The sequence below is a fragment of the Platichthys flesus genome, chromosome 4, assembly GCF_949316205.1.
Source record: "Platichthys flesus chromosome 4, fPlaFle2.1, whole genome shotgun sequence".
Classification (NCBI taxonomy): Eukaryota; Metazoa; Chordata; class Actinopteri; order Pleuronectiformes; family Pleuronectidae; genus Platichthys; species Platichthys flesus.
In genome coordinates this window covers 2,949,478-2,972,019 of record NC_084948.1, presented here as the reverse complement: position 1 = coordinate 2,972,019, position 22,542 = coordinate 2,949,478, and the positions used below count along the sequence as shown (strand labels likewise).

At 42.2% G+C, this 22,542-nt stretch overlaps 1 protein-coding gene across 3 annotated transcripts in view; it reads left to right on the top strand.

Annotated features, from left to right (window-relative positions):
• b3gat1a (beta-1,3-glucuronyltransferase 1 (glucuronosyltransferase P) a) overlaps positions 1-22,542 on the top strand; it is an 86,798-nt gene that overhangs the window by 22,672 nt on the left and 41,584 nt on the right. For all 3 annotated transcript variants that reach the window (XM_062385711.1, XM_062385710.1, XM_062385709.1), the window contains exon 2: positions 18,087-18,302. The gene's annotated coding sequence lies outside the window, so the exon portion shown is untranslated. The remainder of the gene's footprint in view (positions 1-18,086; positions 18,303-22,542) is intronic.

The following is a 22,542-nucleotide window of genomic DNA, read 5'->3' as shown; positions in this document are numbered from 1 at the left end:
CTGAGGCAGAACTGTTAAATCACTTGGAGTTCAAAGCTGTGTGGCTCCACATGGAAATGCATTGGTTTTAAGAAATTAGTTTAGTTTAATTAAATTTATTGCTTGGCTTTTGTTGAAAAGGGCTTACATCTACATCATTAAAATGCATTGCACCCCATTTACACTATACAATCTCTCGGCGCATAATGATTCACTTCACTTTCCAAGTAAAGTGGAACCAATAGCGAACATGATTACTCTGTGAATAAACCCGGGGCCTTAAGCATGCTTAGATGTTTACAAAACATTGCAATTTTCAAATTTTCACAGTTTTCAGCAACTTTTAACATTCTCAAGTTGTGAGGGTACACTGTTCAGCAATGTTGATAGGTATTTTTTCAAAACAGCTCAACCCCCCAAAACAAGGAAATTGTTGTGTTTCCCAATTCCAATAAAGGGGTTTGCCCGTTGTTTTTGTTTTCCTTGGTGAGTCATGTTCAATGGCATGAACATGCTGAAAACCAAAGTGTCAGAAACAAACAAATCTTTCAAAGAAAGCTTACATGTTGTCCCCAAGTACACAGATGTTTCTGGCTATTTGCATGCCATCACATAGAGATTCTATGTGTGCCATCACTTCAGGCCATTCAGAAAAAGTGCATCATCAGCGTCTTGACCACCAAAAAGAATAAAGGGTGACATGTTTCCATCACCGATGAGTAAATGCTGATTATTTGCATTCCCATTGCAGATAAGAGCAAGATGTTAGTGGGTATTAGTGATCAGTGGAAATTATTCCTAAGTGTCTTATAACTGAATATGAGGCAAGTTTTCATCTTCATTTATCAGGTTAACTCTGTCTGCTGGAGTGCAGCCACAAGAAGTCAATGGACAAGACTAAACATTGGCTGCAGTTTGCAAACATCAAGCAATGACATGATGAAGAGAGGGTGCCTGTGTTAACTGAACTGGAAACTTCAGAAGATATGTCTCATTTACAGTCACATACATTTCCACTCATGTAGTCTGATATCATCACTATAATGATAATAATTTAATTTAGCCTTTAATTCTTCTTTGCACCCAGTCTGGAAACACCCCTGGAAATCTCAATTAGAAATCTCAACCCACAACTAAGCCATCCCTTGGAACTGCCTTGTGTCAACTGTGTTCAAAAACTTTCTGGCTAAAATATTCAAATTAATACAGGAGATAGTGCTGTGTTATGTAGGTGTTGATAAATGTTTCTGCATTGTGTGCAGGCACATTAAATGTCAGAAGCACGGGCCGTACATCACGCTGCAGATGTGGCTGCAGAATAAGCCTTGGACCTCTGTGCCCTCTTATTCAAAGCCAGTCACACGAGGCCAGTTTTTCTGTGGTAACACTGGATTTTAGACCTTATGCCCACCATTGTAGTGCATACATCAGACACTATATAAAGCCGTTTTTTTCTGTCTTGAGCAAGTGTTACGCATGAGTGAGTGTCCACAGGGAACTGAATTGTAGTTCCGGTCTCAGTGTGTCATGTCGGTTCCCGAAGTGCTAAAGTATACCTAGAAATAAAAAACACCAATCCACATATTCAGACACTTTGGGATGACGGTACATACACAGTGGGAAGTGCAGAGCAAACAGGTAATTGGATTCTGCAAGTTGATCACAATTGAAATCTCTCCTGTCATTAATCTGTTCAGTGAAACATGAAGATCAGAGAATCTTTCCTTTTTTAAATTATACACCTCTGAAATAGATCCAACACCTTCATTTTTCCTATCCTAGTCAGCAATCAGACCACCATACTTCTTCAGATGTTTGTAATGTGATCTGCTTTGTCGGCGTATCCCTACCATCATTAGAGCGGTTGTCTCACAAAATACATGCAATTAGAACGGGGATCTTCTTCATGGCAGCAAAAATCCACCTTGTAAGCGAGAGAGAAGCAGTTCCTTCCCCGTGAACCAAGCTGACATGTTGCTTCACTGAAGCAATTAAGTGGAAGGAACAGAGTCATATTCCCCTGCAGGCTCCCAAGGAATCTGGCAGAGGAAAGATGCTTTTCAGCACCAAATGATGGTCTGTTTCATGGGTTTCATCACTTTGTACTTGGGCTGTGATGGCTCGCTGTCCTGAAATCTCCCATCCAATAAAAACCTTTATGTTGATGCCAAGAGCAAAGGTCTATACTGGCAGTCCCAGGAGTGTATCCAATCAATTAACAGATCTTTCAACAACCACCGCAGGATGCATTTTGATAATTTATTGTAAAGTTTAGCAAGAGTGGAAGCTTTGTTTGGAAATGATAGAATCCATTTGACAGTGTTGCAAAAGACTTGTTAAAAGACTTTCAGCAGTTCAAGGCTGGTGGGAGCATAAAATGTGCTGGACTGTGCATTTAAAAAAGTTGTGAGGATGAAACTGATATTGTTAGCGTCTTTCATTCCTGTTGTCAGCTTATCTGATAGTTGTCAGCTATCAGATAAACTGACCCGTGCTCTGCCTTCAAATTTTTAAGTACCATCACACTCATCCATTCTGCCGAATGTGATGATTTCTCTGCTTCTCCATCAATGGCCAAAAAAAATATGCCCTCTGTCAGACAAGCAACTTTTACCAAATCAAGATGAACAACTTCAACTCATCACACCCCCGACTGCAGTCACAGGCGATGGACGCTGCAATGTTGTGACTGTGGAGGAAGCATGGCGTAATAGCAATGCAGAGGTCAAACTCCGCCTGATCAAATGTGAAGTTGTGCCTGAGAGAGCTCCGGGTGAACCAGACAGAGGTCTGTCAGGCTCGCTGACGGCAGATGGGAGGAGACGTCTCGTCATTTATCTCCGCTCTGATCTAACCTGTCAGTGGAGATTCACGCTCATACAGCTTCTGTCACAAGTACTAGCTCTGTCTAAAAAACTTAGAATTAAGAGAGAGAGAGAGAGAGAGAGAGAGAGAGAGAGAGAGAGAGAGAGAGAGAGAGAGAGAGAGAGAGAGAGAGAGAGAGAGAGAGAGAGAGAGAGAGAGAGAGAGAGAGAGAGAGAGAGAGAGAGAGAGAGAGAGAGAGAGATGTTATGCAGAGAGAGAGTGTTTGGAAAACTTGAAATTAATAATCAAAATGATAGGTAGATAGATAGTAGGATGGATGGATGGATGGATGGATGGATGGATGATAGATAGATAGATAGATAGATAGATTTTTTGATTTTTCACAAACACTTTATTTACATTTTCTTCATTTTACAAAACACTTGCTTACAGCATGATTCAAATAAATAAACAAAAGTGCTGCTGTTAAAAAAACCTCAGTCTGTTAAATAGTGTGGAAAGGACAGCTCATTGTTGGTGACGGTGCAGAGGATGTCATTAAAACACCAAATTCTTTTAAAAGACTCAAGATCAGATACCATTGCAAAATTGACACTTGTTAAGAACGGTGGGATTAAGAATAGAAATAAAAGCGTTGGAAGCGACGGTGCCATGTAAAATTCTCCACTGGAGGTTGCCTGTTCGTTTCTTAAGGGGAGGTTTGTATAAAATCCTCCACTGCGGGCAGGGTCCATGCTCCTCCCACCTCCGTGACCACACAGTGGGGGGTCTGTTGCTCAGTCCGGTCTTGTGGATGCTTTTTACACGGTTTCTATAAAGTGTCTCTTTGTCCGCTCTGTGTATTGTCAATTTTTCTTTGTTGATTTCAGTTAGTAGGGGGCCGGTCTTTTCTCCCAGGCCTGGGCTCAGGATAATTTCCGGGTAGGGGTCTGCAGCCTCTGTGGTGCGGTTTGCCCCCTCTGGTAGGACCTCAGGAGGTCTTTCTCACGCATGGAGAGCCTCTGGGTCCAGAGCTCCAGGATCCTCTGGGCCATCCGGGTAGACTGCAGCCCCAGCAGGGAGCCCAGGGCCTGGGTGTTGTTGAGTGCCGGCCCCACTGCATCTACCAGCTGCTGTAAGGTCACTGTTCCAGACCGGGTCAGCGCCGCCATAAGGCCGGGTGTTGTTGTGCCGCTGACGTCCAGTCTGGCTCCATTCACAAGTGGTTCTCTCAACAACCATTACAGAGAGTCTGCTTTTAGGCACCTTTTTTTGTTAAAAAGGGACCATGATTTAAAAACACCTTGATAAAAAGGAGGCAACCCACTTAATTTTAAGAATTTAGAATCTGTAAAAAAAACAGAGCATCATCCAACCCCAGGTTATTGGCACGCCTAAGGATGCTGCTGGCCACATCTCTCCACACCAGATCTGCTGGACCTGTGAACTGGATTCTAAAAGTTGCAGTCCGGCTGGCCAGGTGGACGAGACCGTGTCCCCCTCCTCCCTTTTTTCTGTGACGTTCTCCAAGTTCTTCTTATGTATGTCGTTGTTTCCTAAAAACACCCGGAGGTACTTTATGCCCTCCCTCTTCCATTTCAGATTTTGGGGGAGAACTGGGAGACCGCCAGGCCACTCCCCGACCATGAGGGCTTCGCTTTTTTTCCAGTTGACCCTCGCGGCCGATGCCATGCTTAAATCATTTAAGATTTTGGCTAAAATATCTACATCCGTCTGGTCTTTAATAAAAACAATAAGATCGTCTGCATATGCCGATAAAATCATGTCGTCACTAAAACCAGGATAAAACACACCTTGAATGCTAGATCTTATTCTGCGGAGGAGAGGTTCCAGGGAGAGTGCGTAGAGCATCCCCGACAGAGCACAGCCCTGCCTGACACCTCTACCCACCCTGAAGGGAGCACTCAGACTGCCGTTGATCTTTAACACGCTCTCAACGTCACTGTACAGCACCTTGATCTTAGCTATGAAGCCAGCACTGAACCCAAACTTCCCCATTACTTGCCACAGGAAGCTGTGTTCAACGCGGTCAAAAGCTCTCGAATGAGGTGGACATTGTCTACCATGGACCTGCCAGGCACGCAGTAGGTCTGGTCCCTGTGAATGACCTGCTCCATAGCCTTCCCCAGCCTGGAGGCCAGTGCTTTGGACAGAAGTTTATATTATCCACACAGAGCAATGACACAGGGCGCCAGTTCTTGATGTCCTGCAGGTTCCCCTTTTTCGGGAGCAGTGTTAGGACAGCCCTTCTGCAGGACACTGGCATGGAGCCAGACGCCAGACACTCATTAAAAACCTGTAAAAGATCATGCAATAAAATGCCCAAGTAAGCTTTATAAAACTCCAGTGTCAGTCCGTCAATGCCAGGAGCCCACCGTCCCTGCATGCCTTGCAGGGACGGTGGGCTCCTGCATCCGGAGGGGGGCAGCGAGCTGTGAGTTGGACTCTTCTGAGACCTGAGGTAGAGCTCACAGAACTCCTCCCTGCCTGTGTGTTCTTCCTCAGAAGAGTACAGTGCTTGATAAAAACTCACAACCCGCTCTCTTATCTGGTGTGGCTCCATCAGCTCTTCCCCTGTGTCTGAGAGCAAGGTGTGGATTACTCTCCTCTGCCCGTTCTTCTTCTCCAGACTGAAGAAGTAACTAGTTGGAGCATCCATTTCAGCAATGTTCAGGAACCGAGACCTGACTAACGCGCCCTGTACTTTACTGTCTAGCAGGTCGGCTAAAGCCATTTTTTTTCCTGTGAGGCTTTCAATATAACCTTGATTTCCGGTGGACTCACTTAAATGTTCTAGTTCCACTATGTCAGTCTCTAGATCTTTCATAGATCGGGTGGCGTCTCTTGTGACATTGAGGGTGTGTTGTTGACACAATAGGCGTATTTGTGTCTTACCATGGTCCCACCACTGCCTAAGATTACTAAAATCGCCCTTCCTCTGTCTAAAAACACCCCAGAAATACATAAAAACATCTTTAAAATTCTTATTGAATGTTAAAACAGAATTAAAATGCCAATAGGCGCTCTTCGGTAAAACATTCCTGACAAAAACATGACATAAAAGCAGGGAATGATCACTTAAACCAGCCGGCATGATAGCGCAGCTTTTAAAAATGTTAAAGTGATGTTTAAAACAATAAATCCTGTCCAACCTGTCTGAGGATATCCTACTCTCTCTGATGTGGGACCAGGTGTACTGTCTGCAGTCTGGATGCATCCTCCTCCACACGTCCACCATGCCGTGAGAGCGGACCAGCTGCTTTAAGGCGTGCCGAGAGGCTGGATGAGGCTCTGCGTGGTTGCGGTTTAAAATCGCATCTTCAGTGCAGTTAAAATCCCCACCCAAGAATAAAAAATCCTCCATGGCACAATCATTAAGAATCTCACTTATTTTCAGTAAAAACTGCTTCCTCTCTGCACCGGTTGCTGGAGCATAAACGTTAATAAAGACAGCAGTAAAATGGTCGAACTGAGCTTTGGCTAAAAGAAGCCTCCCCTGGATCACATGTTTGACCTCCAGCGAGTTTGGTTTAAAAAGCCATGGAGAAGAGGAAGCCCACTCCTGCGCTCAGGGAAGTGTTGTGACTTAAAATGGCCTCCCCTCCCCACTCCCTCCTCCAGTCAGACTCATTATTAAAATCACTATGCGTTTCTTGTAAAAACATGACATCAATTTTTTTTACTTTCATAGTTTCATAAATACAGGTTCTTTTCTTTTGATCTCTTGCACCGTTTACATTTAAAACCCTAACATTAAAACCATCCATGTTGTTTAAAATGTTAGAAACAAAAACAGAAAACAATAAATTAATTAAAACAACCATTGCTGTCCTTTCCATCACTGCTCAGTTGTTTCTTTGCTCTGACCACCAGTTTTTTTACTCTAAAAACTTCCTGGTCTGTGAGGCCAGACCCCTCCCTCTGGCTCATGTGGAGTCTGGCCGATGAAATAAAAAGACCGAGATCTGGGAAGTGCTCCTCAAGTTTGAGCTGCTGATGTTGATGTAAAAACGATTTAAATTTGTCTACACTGAGGGTTTTCTTTTTTTGACTACTGTTAAAAGGCGGTAAGTCGCTGCTATCAGACACACACTCACTTTCACTCACATCACTCTCCACTTGCACTTTACTGCTCTTTGCTTAATTTAAAACTGTCCTGGTTGACCTCCTACCTTTTACTGTTTTCTTTTCTTTTATTGCTTCTTCCTCCGCTCGTAGCTGCATCAGGACCGGGCGGAGCCGGGTCGATCCGCTTCGGACAGGCTCTCACTGTGTGTCCCTCCTCCCCGCACCCGAATCACTTCCTCACCGATGAAGTGGCGAAAATCACGTAGTCGTAATCATCTACTTTAACATGGAAGCAGAGGTTGTGATCCTTGTTCCGGTTGTTAAGTATCATATAGAGCTGTCTGCGGTGGGACACTACGTGTTCCAGTAACGGAGACTTACATCCAGACAACAACTTCCTTATGGGCAGTGTTGGGCAAGTTACTGAAAATTAGTAATTAGTTACAGTTACTAGTTACTTCTTTTAAAAGTAATTGAATTACTTCACCAGTTACTGTATATCAAAAGTAATTAGTTACTAGGGAAAGTAACTTTTAAGTTACTTTTATGTCTGCTTTTTAAATGTAATGAATATGAATAGTACTGAACAGTTAAACACAATAAACATATTTTTTGTAATCAACAGGGCAACAGGCCTTCAAATAAAGCAGTAGTACAAAATCCTTAATACAAAATAACTGTCTCAGTCATTTAACAGTGTTTTTTTTACCACATTAGGCCCAATGAAATAAAAGTGAGGAGAAGCTTCTCAAACTTATGATCTGAGAGCCTATTTCCTCTTTGGAGAGAGAATTAGGCTCACATTGCGTAGCTGCCTGTAGCTCTCACGGAGCGGACAGATTTAATAGACACACCAACGCTGTCAGTGTTTCCCCTAGGTTTACAGCTTTTTTTGGGTGGGGGCCACGGAAGCTCTCTGTCCACTGGTGGGAGTGTGCTCACCTGTGTGTGTGTGCGCATCTGGATGGAACTCCGCCTTAAGCGATACAGAGAGCATATGAGAAATCTAAACGCGCGACCATGTGGCTGGGGGGGGGGGCGAAAAAAAGAAAAAGAGCTGTTACTTGCGCCGGAGCGTCCTCATGACTGCCTCTGTCCAGTGCGATCGACCCACACTTCCTTCGCGGTCGACCGGTAGATCGCGATAGACGTAACGCGAGTAACAAACTCATTTAAATTTCAGTAATTGTAACTGCGTTATTTGATTTAAAAAAATACCTCGTTACATGCTCGTTACCACTAAAAGTAGTGGAATTACAGTAACGCGTTACTTTGTACTGCGTTACTCCCAACACTGCTTATGGGGGACGCTACCTTCCTGTGTCTGGACAGCTCTCTACTGAGAAACTCATCGGTGATGAACGGAGTGACATTGGACAGGACCACCTTGGTAGCGGGTTGGGATAAAGGCAGTACCTTTACAAAACAACCGTTCACGGTGATACCTGTCTCGACCACGGAGTTCACCTTCTCCACGCGGTCCAAAAACACGACCACGGCGCTGTTCATCCGGGCTGCTGACACCACACAGCTGTGGCCGACCTTTTCCAACACAGCGAGACCAATGCTCTCTACGCTGCAGGGGAAACTCACACAAATGTTCACCCCGTGTTTGCGCGTCAGTGATTTAAAATTCCCAGTGGTGGCCACCATGGCGGTGGGGAAAGAGATAGACCCAAACCACCAGAAAATAAACTACTGTGACTCTAATGGGATATGTGAATGAAAAAATATAACATTAACAACAAACAAAGAGAAATTAAAAACGAAAATCGCACTCGCTCCGCCACTTGCTCAAGCACCAAACTCCCAGCATGCACCGAGAGAGAGAGAGAGAGAGAGAGATAGCTTGAGAGGGAGATGGATACATAGAGAGGGAGATAGATAGATAGAGAGATAGAGGGATGTTACGCAGCTTAATGTTATATAAATCCCATCGTTATATTTAAACTTGGTGTAGGATTCATCATGCTGCTCACACCACTCCTTGTCACACGCTGCCGTGAGGGAACTGTAAACTACATCTTTATCCGAACGTGGCAGGTTGTCCAAGCTATGCAGCAGCAGCGATCCAACAAGGACATCCATGTTCTCCTTAATGCCTCCCCTCTCTATAATATTACTTAAGCCGCCAGTTTTATGGCTAGTGGATTCCTTCAATTTCCCCTAGCCCTCTGCAATTATTCAGACCAGGTGTATGAACCATGTGATTGTGTTCTACAGCAGAGGGTATATTACGTTTTTTAGGGTGTCAAGGAGAGCACCTCTGGGAGCAACATATAATTGCAGTTCGTGCAGGATTCTATTGTCGGAGCATGTTGGAGGGATTTTCTTATTGTTTACCTGACTGCATCGGCAGTCACAGTGGTGTTCCGACTTCCAGTGTGCTGCCGGGGAGCGAAACATGTAGGTAATATGAAACATGATTGGACGTCAGCTCTAATGCTGAGGCATTCACTGCAGTGCAACGGCCATGCTATAGCCAACATGCTTGGGTATTTCATGCACCTGTTGAAGTATGCAGAGTTTGGATTGCACTTTTGTGGGGGAAAGGGAAAGTTCTCAAGCGTGAAAGTTGAAGTCTTGCAGGCACTACCCAAAACTTTTTTCTCTTACTTTGTTTTGCCAGTTTTGACTGTTTGAATGGCAAAGTACTGTTGTTTTGTTTTTGACATTTACATATTCATGGTGACCAAAGGATGAACCCTGAGGACTTAGTGATTATCAGATTTTCCCTAACTCCATGCCACGTTTGACATTTGTGGGTCTCTGGATTGCTACGGCATCAAATTTAGTATTAGCATTTAGAGGTAGGATTATTAATTTTGGGGAAACTAAAGTGTTTTATAGCAAATTAGTTTGGAATCCAAGCTGGCCAAAACACATATTCATTCATCCCTAATGCTAATTAATCTGATATTGAATGATATCTCAAATTAGCAAAGAGCAATACACTAAACTTTAAAGTATAGGCTTCAAAGGGTAATTCGAATGTTGGACATTTTTTCAGGAGCATTCTAGTTCAATCTCATCTAAATTCTGATAATATCTAATCAGACTGGGAATAAAGGATCTGGATCAGGCATTGTCACTGTGAAGGTGCTGGTATTAGCATTTAGCTCAAACTGTGTGCACAGACAGCATCACCTGGCAGCAGGATAGACTCTTAGTCTTGTTGCAGCCATGGACAAGCTATGAAGTATGATTTACCCATAATCCTTTACTCAAGTGTTATAAGTAGGAGCGACAAATGTAAATACATCATTAAAACTCTATTTGTTCATGCTTGTGAGTGACCTGCAGTCCTTAAAGTCCGTCTGATGTTTCCAGAGGCCCTGAGGTCAGCAGAGGAACAATATTCACAGAGTGCGATGCTGTGAAAGGACAAGCCAGATGAGACAAAGTGATAAATATTGCAGGCAGCATAAGCTTGTTGTCTGTCTGCAGCAGCCGCCACACTTGTGATTTTAGCAGCTCATAAACATTCAGGGCAGGAGGACGAATGAGCTCAGAGCCTGGTGCATGTCATCACCTTCAAAGTGTCTCAGAACGACCAGTGCCGTCTGCTGCCTCTTGCAACATTCTACCGTTGATATGCAGCTGAGCAAACATGAGAGGCAAAGCGGTAGAGGACAAACAATGGCAGTCAGCTAGCGCCATAGCCCAGAGAAAATGACCTCTCCTCCTTCACTATCTCCCAGGGATCAATTGAGCCCTCGCACAAGCAGAAAATGACCCGGGAGGTTGAGCGACAGCTGTGAAGATGAAAGCCGTCAATAGTGAAAGGTTGTGACTGCTTCACTTTGGGAGTGAGTGTGCTATTAGTGTAATGATACTCAAAACATCATCACTGGTCCGTCATATCGGCCACTCCAAGGTTAAAAGACTATGGGGATTCAGTGAAGCACACAGCGGCCACAAGCCACATTTGTGAAGTCACCCAAGCTTGGTGAGGGGGTTTGACATTAAAAGCTAATTTTCTTTTCAGAAAATGTGAATAAATACATAGGGAACAGAGGTAGCAGTTGTTGGAAGAATTTGAAATGTTTCAGATGGTGCTGCGTTCCAACAGGACAGCACCAGCAGCTATTATCTATTTATAGCCCAGAGACCAACAGAGATCCTAGCTGTTTCACCCCGTAGCACCTTCAGGCTGCCAGTGTTATTCTTGTACAGCTCCGCAGCTCTGGCTCCGGCTAGAAATTCTTCAGAGGGATCAGTGTATTCCAGAAGTGGTGTGCGTGTGTGTGTGTGTGTGTGTGTGTGTGTGCGTGTGTTTGTGTGTGTGTGTGGTTTCTACATGTTTTTATATCCTGGCGAAGACTTAAGACTGAATACACACCAATCCACAAGGACTCATGTCACTCACATAATGTAAGGGTCCGTACGGGTCCAGACTGCCAGACTGTTTGTGTGGTTGAATGTTTGTGTGTGTGTGTGTGTGTGTGTGTGTGTGTGTGTGTGTGTGTGTGTGTGTGTGTGTGTGTGTGTGTGTATGTGTTTGGCAGGGGGGAAGAGAGATAATATTACTGGGGGATTTGCCTGTAATGTCACAACCTTCTCCTGTCCTCTTCCTCTGTCAGAAGTTCTCCCTGAGGGGTTCAGAAGGTGATATCAACTGAAGGCATTTGCAAAACCACCGGAGAACCATGGAGTCTAAAATTAAAACAGCCTTTTGTATAAAATATCCAAATGGCATCTTTATTATTATTTAATATAAAATAGACAGAGAATTGTTTTAATAATCATATTTAATATATTTATAGTAGAAAAATATATTATTTAGCTAATTAAAATGAGTTGACCCTATGTTTCATTTATTGAAATTAAGCAATTTAAAAGGTGATTTAAGCTGTGTTTTGTCAACCTTGGGTGGGAGTATTTATGAGTGTATGTTGAAGGTTCCAGTATTTAAGGTATCTGAAAATGTGCTGACTTCTGGGGCAGTCAATAATTTATGAAAAGGAAAGAAAGAGTATTTTTCCTGAAGTTGTGGAAATTACTTGGAAACAGTATTTAGGTCAAAGAGTGACAAAAATAAAATAGCCAGAAGACATTTAAGAGGCTATATTGATTTAGTTTTCTGAAGGTTTGTGTGTGTGTTACAGGAGACACAGGCTGGTGACCACAGTATATGAAAATCCTTGCTACGGCCTTGTCATGTGTGTCCATTATTTTATATTTTTGCAAGGCATGATATCACTGTGGCCATAACAGGGCAGGTTTAACAGCTGTGGCTAGGAGCCAGGACATTGAGGCGCTTCGGTTGCAGGCAGAGCCACATGGATCGATGCAGCTATAATACTGCTGGTCACAAGGGCGACACCCTTCAACAAGGTCAGACTTTTCCAAGAGCTGAAAGAGCTGATACTCAGAGCATTTATATGTATTAGTGGCGAAGGTATCACTGTGCGTTTGGAATCTACACTGGACAACAGCCATTTTTTATGGAGTAATTGGAAAATTAAGAATAAGAATGAGTAGCAAAGGAAAGAAGGAAAATATTATCATGAGCTTTAACAAAAAAAAATGTGTAAAGCAGTATTTTGCAGAGATTTATATTGATTAAATCAATCTGATATTAATAAAAAATTTATTGGACAAAATATTTGAAAGCTGCAGTGACTGTCTTTTTAATATTTTGTTATTGTTATAGGTGCCAGTAAGTTCTAAACAGAGCGTCTCCTAATACATGTGTTAACATGAGCTGTGACAGTGGGGTCATATAATAGTGATTGGTAAATAAGTAGTTCCTCTGATTTATACTGCGCTATGCATTTTCTAACAGGTCACCAGTCCCAGCTGCTGTGTCGCCATGGCAACCGGTTGTCGGGCTGAGCTCAGCACAGTTGACTTTTCGGTCTTGAAGAAAAAAAAAATCATAAACAGGGAACAAACCAAGACTCCAATGAGACAACAACGCAGCTCGGCACTGACACACACAAGCAAATTATCCGGGCTGGTGCGATGTCTCCGGTGCATCTATCTATCGTCTGCATCTCGTGCTATTTCATGGTGTCACTGCAGTTAAATTGCATACCTCACGGAATGCAAGAGAGTGTCCAGAGATGTAAAATCTTCCAAATAAATCACCTCTGAGATAATTACATCACACCATCGCCATTAAGCCTCTGACATTTCTTTAAATCTTAACTGTGAGTATAAAAAAAGGCTAACATTAAACTCAACGTGCTTCTGCCCTGCTGATAATTGACTAAATGGATGAATATGATTTAACTAAATGCCATGAGTTCCGGGGGCTTGAGGGTGACCTGCATGCCTGAGGACTGTTCTCATAACAAGACTTCCTGAGCTCATTCAGCTTCACCTTCTCTGTGCTGTCGGGGGCTTGTGGGGGAGGATGCACCGCTGCCTGCCTGCCTAGCCACCTCCACCATCCATGGGATCGATCACTCCCAGAGAAACCTAACCACCCTAGCTCCTCCAATTACCGCTGATGGGTCATATCTTCCTGACAGAGCAGGCGTCAGAGCCACACGGCACCTTTCAGAGCCGGGCAGAGAGAAGAAGAGACGGGATGGAGGGGAGTGGAAAAGAGAGAAAGAAAGAAAGAACGAGTAAGAAGGGACGTGGTGACAAGCGTGTGCAGCTGGTGAAACCGTCCATGTTAAACTTTGCCAAGACGGATGATGAACCTCGACCCGCCTGTGCATTATTAATATTGACCACTTACACGAGAATAAAGAAGCATTTACTCACCAACTGACGTGCCTGAATTAATCATTGAGCCATACTCAAAGGCACGATGAAGTCTCTTTCATGACAAACCTGGCAATTTCACTTACTGTAAATGACAGATGTCTTCAGAAAGGAAAAGGCCACCAGCTCGGCCTTTATCTCTGCTATTATCTGATACAACATCAAAGATTCAGCCGAGGACAGACCTGTGAGGTTTTTAACTCAGCAGGTCATATTCCACATACAAATACCTTCACAGAGGACTGACACTATTGCACACAGTGTAAACGTGATGTACGGGAGGAGAGATGAGATTATTGTGTGTCTGGTGAATTTCTGCAAAGGTGTAACACTCGAAGGATATATAAAAAACAGTTACCATAGTGAATTGTGCAGAAATAAGCAGGAGGTTGCCTTTCTTGCTCTGGGCAATGAGCCTGCATGTTATATTGCTGTGGCATACAGTTTAAGTGTGTGAGTGTTTGCGTGTGTGTGTGTGTGTGTGTTATACTTATGCCTTGGACATTGAATTAGTCAGGTGGAAAGAGAATTAGATAGAATTATTCCTATGAGGCTCAAATAGCTTCTCAGCTTCTCCTCAAATAATATAAGAACATAAAAGCCCACGCAGCAGTCAGTATATATAGGATTAGGATTTAATGAATCATATAATGGAAGAAATGTTTATATATAATCCCAGCTGACACCTGTCCAGGGCAACACCCAGGTCATTGGTCAGCATACTGAGACAAACCACTATTCACACTAACATTCACATGCGCAATCAATAGCTTTGTCTCAATTCAGGGCCTATAACCACGACAGGCTGAATTGGAAGACTGATTGCATCACAGAGGCAAGACTGGACCAAACATGGGAGGGAACATGCAGTTAACTGGCTTTGACCACAGAACCCTCTTGCTGTGAGGGATTTAGCACGCTGTACTTTTATTCACGCCTTTCTGAGAGGAGAGAAGAGACCAGCCAACATTAAAGGAGCAACCAGTAACCACCGTGGTCTGAGTCCTTTATCAAGCACAATCAGAACACAACGCAGAGTAAAGAAGAGACAATGGATGTGCACACAGTCAGCCAACACACTATTTAAGTCAGGCACACATTCTTTCACACAGAGAGAAGGTGTGAAAGTGAGTCCAACTCTATATGTGATGTCTTATATTCGCAGGTTTCAAGTCAATCATTATTCACACCAGCCTGTCTCCTCTCTCCCTCCATACAGTCCTCCGGCTTCTTGGTGTTTTGTCCTCCATCCGTCACTGTCAGATGCACAGACTGCCGTGGTCAACCTGCGTTAGAGTCAGCACAGCCCGCTGCATAGTGTGAGCTTGTTGAAAAGTGTGTGAAATTGTCTCTACACCTACGCACATACACCAGAAAGGCAGTTGAACATTGTTGGAGACACCAACCGTTATGTAGGGGATTGTGCCATGCCTCTATCGAGTCCTAAGGGAGTTTGAGTGTGATGCAGATGTTAATAACATCACTCTGTTGCTAGGTGACCTTATTCGGAACGCAATCTTTCCAAGACCTAGGAACACTACTGATTTATATATTACACTTCTGGTGAAGGACAGGCAACAGATGTTTTAAATTTGACAATACAATGCATTTTTCATGCAAAGTGTCAATAAATGCAGATGTCATAGTTTTGTGGTTAGGCTCACTTATAAAGTGAGCAATTCAAAACTAAGTTGTTTGATGCACATTCAAATTCAAGACTGATAGTAAAGAAGCACACAGCAGTGAGTGTATGTACTTAACAGCCCTGAACTTCCTTTCAGTCAGGGTTTTTTTTTTTGTTTACTTTAATCCCAGATTTCTATAAACATCGCAGCTGCCAAATCACCGTTGCAAAAACATTAACATGGTTACTTTAAAGGGTATTTAAGAAAATTTGATTTGCTTTCACCTTGGGTGATGAATTTAGTTCTTTTCACGATTTTCTTTCTATTCAGATAGATGCGTTTCCGTTTCCAGCAGCCATTATTATCAAGAAAAGGGGGTTTCTTGATAATAACGATAAAAACTATTCTGTTAGCCAATTACAGTTAGAACTCATGAATAATGATGTTCTATGAATGCACATCAAGCGGTTTGTGTAGCACATTATAGAGTCAGTTGTGGAGTAAATAAGAAAATGTGCAAAAACCACTTGTATGGCATCAGTCTGTCTTGAAAACCTTTGCTCTTACTAGGTCCCTCCTGAGCAGACAGATTATATTCAGTGTTGTAACCAAACAGCTACATAACTATCGTATAAAAGACATATTTTGGGTTTTATCTCAGAGCTTTTAACCCCCTCTGAGCGCTCGCACAGCTTGGGTTCCTCTGCCTTTGGTCACTACAGTCTAGAAGCTGACAGTTATTCCAGTTTGTGCTTTTCCCATCAGTGTGCACAGAATGACCTGCAGGGAAACTCTGTGTCTTTTAACAAAAAATAAAAACAAATGTTTTGAGTCTTTTTAGAGTCAAAAGACTCAAACACTATTATATTTACATCTTACATACATTTCCCACATTATTATTCATATTATACATCTCTTCTCTTTTAACATGATGCAGTTGTGGGGTTGTAAAATGATGATACATGATCACTTCCGCCATGCGACCTTGAGACTTGAATCACAACATGCTTCAATCTCCATCATGTCAAAGCAGAACAAGACAGGTTGATGGAGGAGGGTGCATCTGTGTGCGTCTGTGCGTGTGTGTGTGTGTCTTTCAACCTCTCTACAGTAATAATAAGCTAGGATAATAATGTGGATTCAGCAGTAGTTTTAGAATTATAAATCCAAATGAACATGAAGGATTTGGTTCAGAATTCATGGGGACTGTTGTGACCTGGCAGAGCTATGCACTCCACTGAGTGCCACTGCATCTGAATTTGACATTTGGCCATTTCTTCCAGATTGCCCTTTAAAATTACAGTAGCTATATTTTCAATTAGACATGTAATACCCTAATACCCACGTCCACATTTGAGATATATTTCAAGATTATCTGAGTATAATTTACATATTAACATATAATATTATATAATAATTCAAACAGCATATTATATTTGGTTATTAAAAATGTTGGCTTTGCTCTGAATTTAGCATTTATTAATAATATGGGGGATAAATCAACATTATACATGTTACAATGGCAATATCTTAACATGGATACAGTACATTCAGAATTACCACGGTTTGAAGCACACAGCCTCTTGCCTGTTTTTGGCAAGACAACTATTGTTTAAGATCAGACATGGATCTAAACTGGGTTTTGAACACAAATATTATTAGAGAGGGCATAGCTGTTGGAGATACGGTTGTAATTGGAGTATGCAAAGTTGCATATAAGAATATTGATCTTCTTTATGTAAACAGCTTAGTAGAAGTAGTGTCCTTCTCAGAGCAAGGGCAAAATCTAGAATACGTTGTGAATGTAAACATATAGTGCATTTTCCCAGCCTGGTTGTTTTATTGTTGTTTGGCAACAAAGAGCATGTTTTAAATCCTACGGCTCAGGTCGACAATCTGCGAGTCAGCTAGATCTACAGAGGCGGCCATTCCCCATGGATTTGAGATAATTACTTTCTTTCCATATGACAACCCTATTGAATTTAGATCAGGCCAATAACCTGCAACGCTGCATGCCTTCTGCATTGCTCCTTGTCAATAGGCTGTTAATGTGCCCGACCTGTGTCTCATTTTTCCTTGCGTGGCATCAGCTGGTCCCTCTCCACAACCGCCCCGGCTGCCCACAGGCACTGTGGCAGATGAGGCACACAGAGGAAGTCTCATCAATAATAGATAGTTGTAGCTGCGGGAGTCAGGCGAAGGAATTGTGGTGGACTGAGTGAGAAGAGCAGCTGGTGTGTTTGTTCTTCTTCTTCTTCCTTTGAATGGGCATTTTGAAATGATGCCCCCCGGAAGGCATACGTATGAAGGAGACGGCTATTAATAGCTGATAGGCTGAAGAAGTTGTCAAACTGCTGCCATATTTAAGCATTTAAGCACATTTTTCTTCATTGTCAGTTTGTCCCTAGAGAGCCGGACGAAAACACTAATTAATAATATAATAAATTATATTAATATATTCGTCTTTTTTTTCGAATTTGAAAGGCCGAGCAGGTGGTTGTCAACTGTATGATGTTGTGAAATCAACTATCCAGCTGACTTCACCCTGGGTGTATTCTTAAAAGGCACACCCAGAAAAGGCATAAATAAATACCTCATCAATTTCCTGTCTGTCAAGCAGCATTAGACTTCACCTCACTGTGCTCAGAGGAATAGATTCACATGATGATTGTGTCTCTTGACAACTGTCCAGATGTTAACACAAATTCCATCACCAAGTCACACAGAATGATCCAGATGCTGTCATAGGATGGCAGCGTCTCCTCCCAGCTGCCATTCTGCTCATTCCCTTTCTTCAATGCCCCTCATTGTGTCAGGAAGAGGAGGCTCATTCTTACAATCACATCTCTCGTGCTCTTGTTTCTCCAGGGGCCAAGCCTGAGGAAGTGAAACTTGTTGGGAGAGTTGGAATGCCACCAGCGTCACTGTATCTGCGTTTTTGACCACCTTGAGCTGCACGTGTCTCCGCTCTCCAGACGGGTGCCAAAGAGTTGTGACTGTATACGACAACACAGACGCAAAAGGGAAAAAGGAATACACTGGAGGCGGGGCCTGCGCTTGCTGCAGACGAGCAGAGGACTGCTTGTGAGTATCCTATTGTTCTCATTGTTGTTGAGGGAAAAATATTTCCATACAACTGACCAGTGTAATGCTACAGATTCTCATACCTAGTTCTGCAGAATGACAAATATGAAAGTCCAGGACTGGAAGGGAGGATAAGCAGTATATTTCTAATCCCAGAGATAGTTTAATGTATATATCTGGATACATTTTAAACTGAAAAAGATAAACTTGCCGCTGGGATGACCATGATGTTCTTGCTTTGTTGTTTCTCTTTAACTGACAATGTCACTGAGCAAACACTCCGACTTATTCATATATTTTTTTAAACAGCAGCTAATTATCAAACGACGCGGTTAGAGGTAAAAGTAGGATGCTGCTGATATAGCACCTCCGCCCACCATCTATCCCAGCTCCTCTCTGTCTCACTCCATCACGGCTGCCTTCCTGCTCTCTGTCAAAAGGACACAAAAAAAAAGATCCAGCAAAGGAATTAGACGGAGGATAGGTGCAAAATGATCTGACACATCCACATACCCCACATACCCATACACTTGTCCTGGTCACAAGAGTCCGAAGGTGAAAACTCACTACAACAAGAATAAATTTAAGAGGAAGTGTGCTGGATCATTCACAATGCTTAATGGGAAACGTCGTTTGTTGACAATCAAATATATACGTACACAGTTTTGTCTTAATGCTCCGAACCAGAGTTCTTATTGGTCATCTCGTAGCTGGTCGACCTGAATCCAGACTTAAAACTCTTTTTGTAAGGATATTTTCTGAAATATCAACGTAGAAATTTAACAGGAATTTTACTTAGAGCCATTCTAAAAATGTGCAGTAACTGTAACTCTCTATATGCTCTATTCTCTCCTCACTGAATCTTCAATCTACAAAAACTGATAAAGGTTAGGACTCAGCTCTACACAACTTACATAAACCACACTGCACATGGATGACATCACCGCTTCAACTTTTGAATGCCCATGCCTGTCGTTCCCATGAACCAAACACTCTCGGGAAAGGATTAATAATATGTAGACTCCCATGTTTAAACATTCAAAATGTTGTGACATTATATTACATTTCCTGAATTAGATTCACTGTTATTTCATGCAATAGCAGCTGTGGGTTAGTGGGCGCTGCCAGGGAAACTGTTTGCTCATATGTGCCTCAGAAATGGGTGGAAAGGCATGATATTTACAGTCTCACCACCAAGCTCACAACATGCAGCATATGTTATGTAAAGATTTATATAGCACCACCAACCCCTTTAATTGGCGTGAGATGAATTAACACCGACTAATCAACATAGCGGCGTCTCATCATAGATTTATAGACAGCCAGGATCGTTGTCAGGGTGAAATTAACTCTTTCAGTGTCTTGGCAAATGTTGAAAGATGGCTGGCTGAAAAACACTCACCCTGTCACACAAATACACACACACACACACACAAACACACACACGTATATCCAGATGAGTCTTGTCTGTTCCCTCAGGCAGTCTCTGCAGAGCTGTCACACATTCTGCGTCTTGGAGCACCAGGAGACCGGGGTTGACTTGAATTAAACTGAGAGGATGTCCTTTCCAGATCGGCAGAGGGCCACAGAGGCACATCCGCCCCCAGAGAGATCCAGTCAAAGAGACAGAGAGAGAGAGAGAGAGAGAGAGAGAGAGAGAGAGAGAGAGAGAGAGAGAGATGAAAAGAGGAAGAGAAGACAAATAAAAGAGGTTGGAGATGGGGTGGAGAAGAGGATAATAATAAAAAAGAGGCAGGGAGATTTTCTGTGAGAAAGAGGGATGAAAGATGGGATGAGGAAAGAGGGGGACAAGATAATAAGAGGTAGAGAGGGAGATACATTTGCATGTGTGTGCACGCGCATGTGTATGTGTGTGTGTGTGTGTGTGTGTGTGCATGTGACACAGTTTGACAGAGACATAATAGGGAGGATAAGAGAGAAAGCTCAGAGACCACCAGACACACCTAGACAATAATTCCTCTCTTTCCCTCTGCTCTGGCCAGTGCTGGCCAAGAGTCATACAGATGATATATCTATACTGCTTATCCTCAGAGGGTGGTGAGAAAAGGTTTAATACATGTGTTAAAAATTACTAACGCTTTGAATTATAATGTAAATACTATATTATGTCATAATTTGAGCAAGATGTTTCTGTGAGGCTAAATTCATACAAACTTAAATAAATGATGTAATCATAAACTGTCAAACAATCAATTTTAAAAATTAATCCAATTATTATACTTAATGATTAACAGTGTCATGAAATTAAATACAAAATAAATTTTCCTGAGTCTAACATTTTCATTGCTCTTTTAATGTTTTTATATTGCACAAGACAAGTTAAGAATCATTTCAATTGAATTACACAAATAATAAACACATTGTTATAAATAATGAATCAATGAAGAAAAATAATACTTACTTAGATGAAAATGACCTGCAATGATAGCATATGGTTCGAGCAGGGTAAATTATAGGATTTAAACTATAGCTTATTAATGTCTGTATTTATCTTCTTTCTTTTTTTCTTAACACTTTGATTTTCCATAGGCAGCAGATATGTTTTCTCCACAGGCTGACTGTGATGCACACAACTCCTTCACTAAAAGACAAAGTTATTAGCACATTATATAATTACAGGGATTTGCCTCAATCTTTCTCATCTGTAGCATTCAGACTATAGCACCTTCTAAACAGCCATGCACAAACAATCCAGTGCATATTTAAAACAGATTACAGTCATGTATATCCTGACCTGAGGCTGTCGAGCAGATTTAGAATAGACCACTGTTCTCTCTATCCCACCTACAGGCATTGTTATGAACAATAACTAATATTCACCATGCTGTTCTCGCGCAGCGTGCTTCTCCCTTTTCCTCACTGATAAACATATCAAGACTAAGGTTTTTGTAGAATACGAAACTGGAACATCAATTATTAAGAGAGAATCCGCCTCGCCCCCAAAAAAGCATCCACTTTATTTTCCCTTAATGCCTGAAAATGTTGGTAATCCTTGAACTTCCCTGCCTGTATATCAGCTCAGCAATGCAGGGTGAGCTCCGTACTCTTAATACAGGGGAGACACCACTTGTAATTGTAACTCCACAAATCAGCTGTAACGTCTCCGCAGCGTCTCTTCAGCGTCTTTGTTGCTCAAGCTCTTTGTTCTGTAATGACACAAACCTGCGATGCAGAAATTCTACTGGCTGGGAGTTATCTCATTTCAATTTCAGGACATTAGTTGATGAATCATTCTCAGATTAATGATGAAATTCCAAGCATTACGCATAATGATTGTATTTGATTACTTACACAGAGGGGAAATGAGCAATTCAAAGATAATGCACCAATTTGTTGGTTTTAGGAAGCGCTTCAATGCATCAGTATTTACTTCTCTTTTTTTTACATCTACACTACAATTACATTTGTGCCCCTGGTAGTTTTCTGTGGTAATTATCACACGCTGGTAAGTGTAAAAATCGCTGAGCTAGATGTCTGTGGTGAAAAAGTGGCTGCCATTTAAGTGCTTCATGATTGAGTTGTTGTGCCTTTTAGTTGATCCCAGTCATTTCTGAATGGTTTTCAGACCAAGGCAGACCTTTTTACTTGTAATTAAACCAACAACTGACTTGTAACATAGGAAAACGTCTGCAACGATGTGAAGATGGGAACAAAACATATATATTTAGCCATTTCAGTTATTTTGAACCATCTTAGAAGGGCTGATGAAATATACTGTGCAACACCAGCTCTGAGCTGGGATGCAAAATCCAGGGCTACTGTGCAAGGGCAGATATTTCTCGGACATGGACATTTTCATATTGTCAGGTTAAAAAAGAGAAAAGGTGTTGTGCAATGATGCAACAGTTTGCAATAAAAAAAATACCTAGCTGAAGTTGAATTATTCAGTGCGCAGCAACCTGGTTTTGGAGTGTAAACCATTCACAGAGGAGTTGTATGGCACAGTAACTGTAACAAGCACACCAGATGCAGGATGTATGAAGACAGTTTGCCAAATCATGGTGGGAAAAACAACTCTTTTTTTAGCACACAAAAAACAAAATCAGCCGATCATTGAAAGTTCAGTGTTTGAACAACTCCATTCCGCTCTAACCAACATGACCCAAATAAGTGGATCAGTCTCACAGACATTTTGGGATGTATCTGTGTGCCAGCTGGCTGCAGCGCTGTATGGTACCTGCACACACTGAGCTCCTGCAGAATTAGATAACTAGGACTT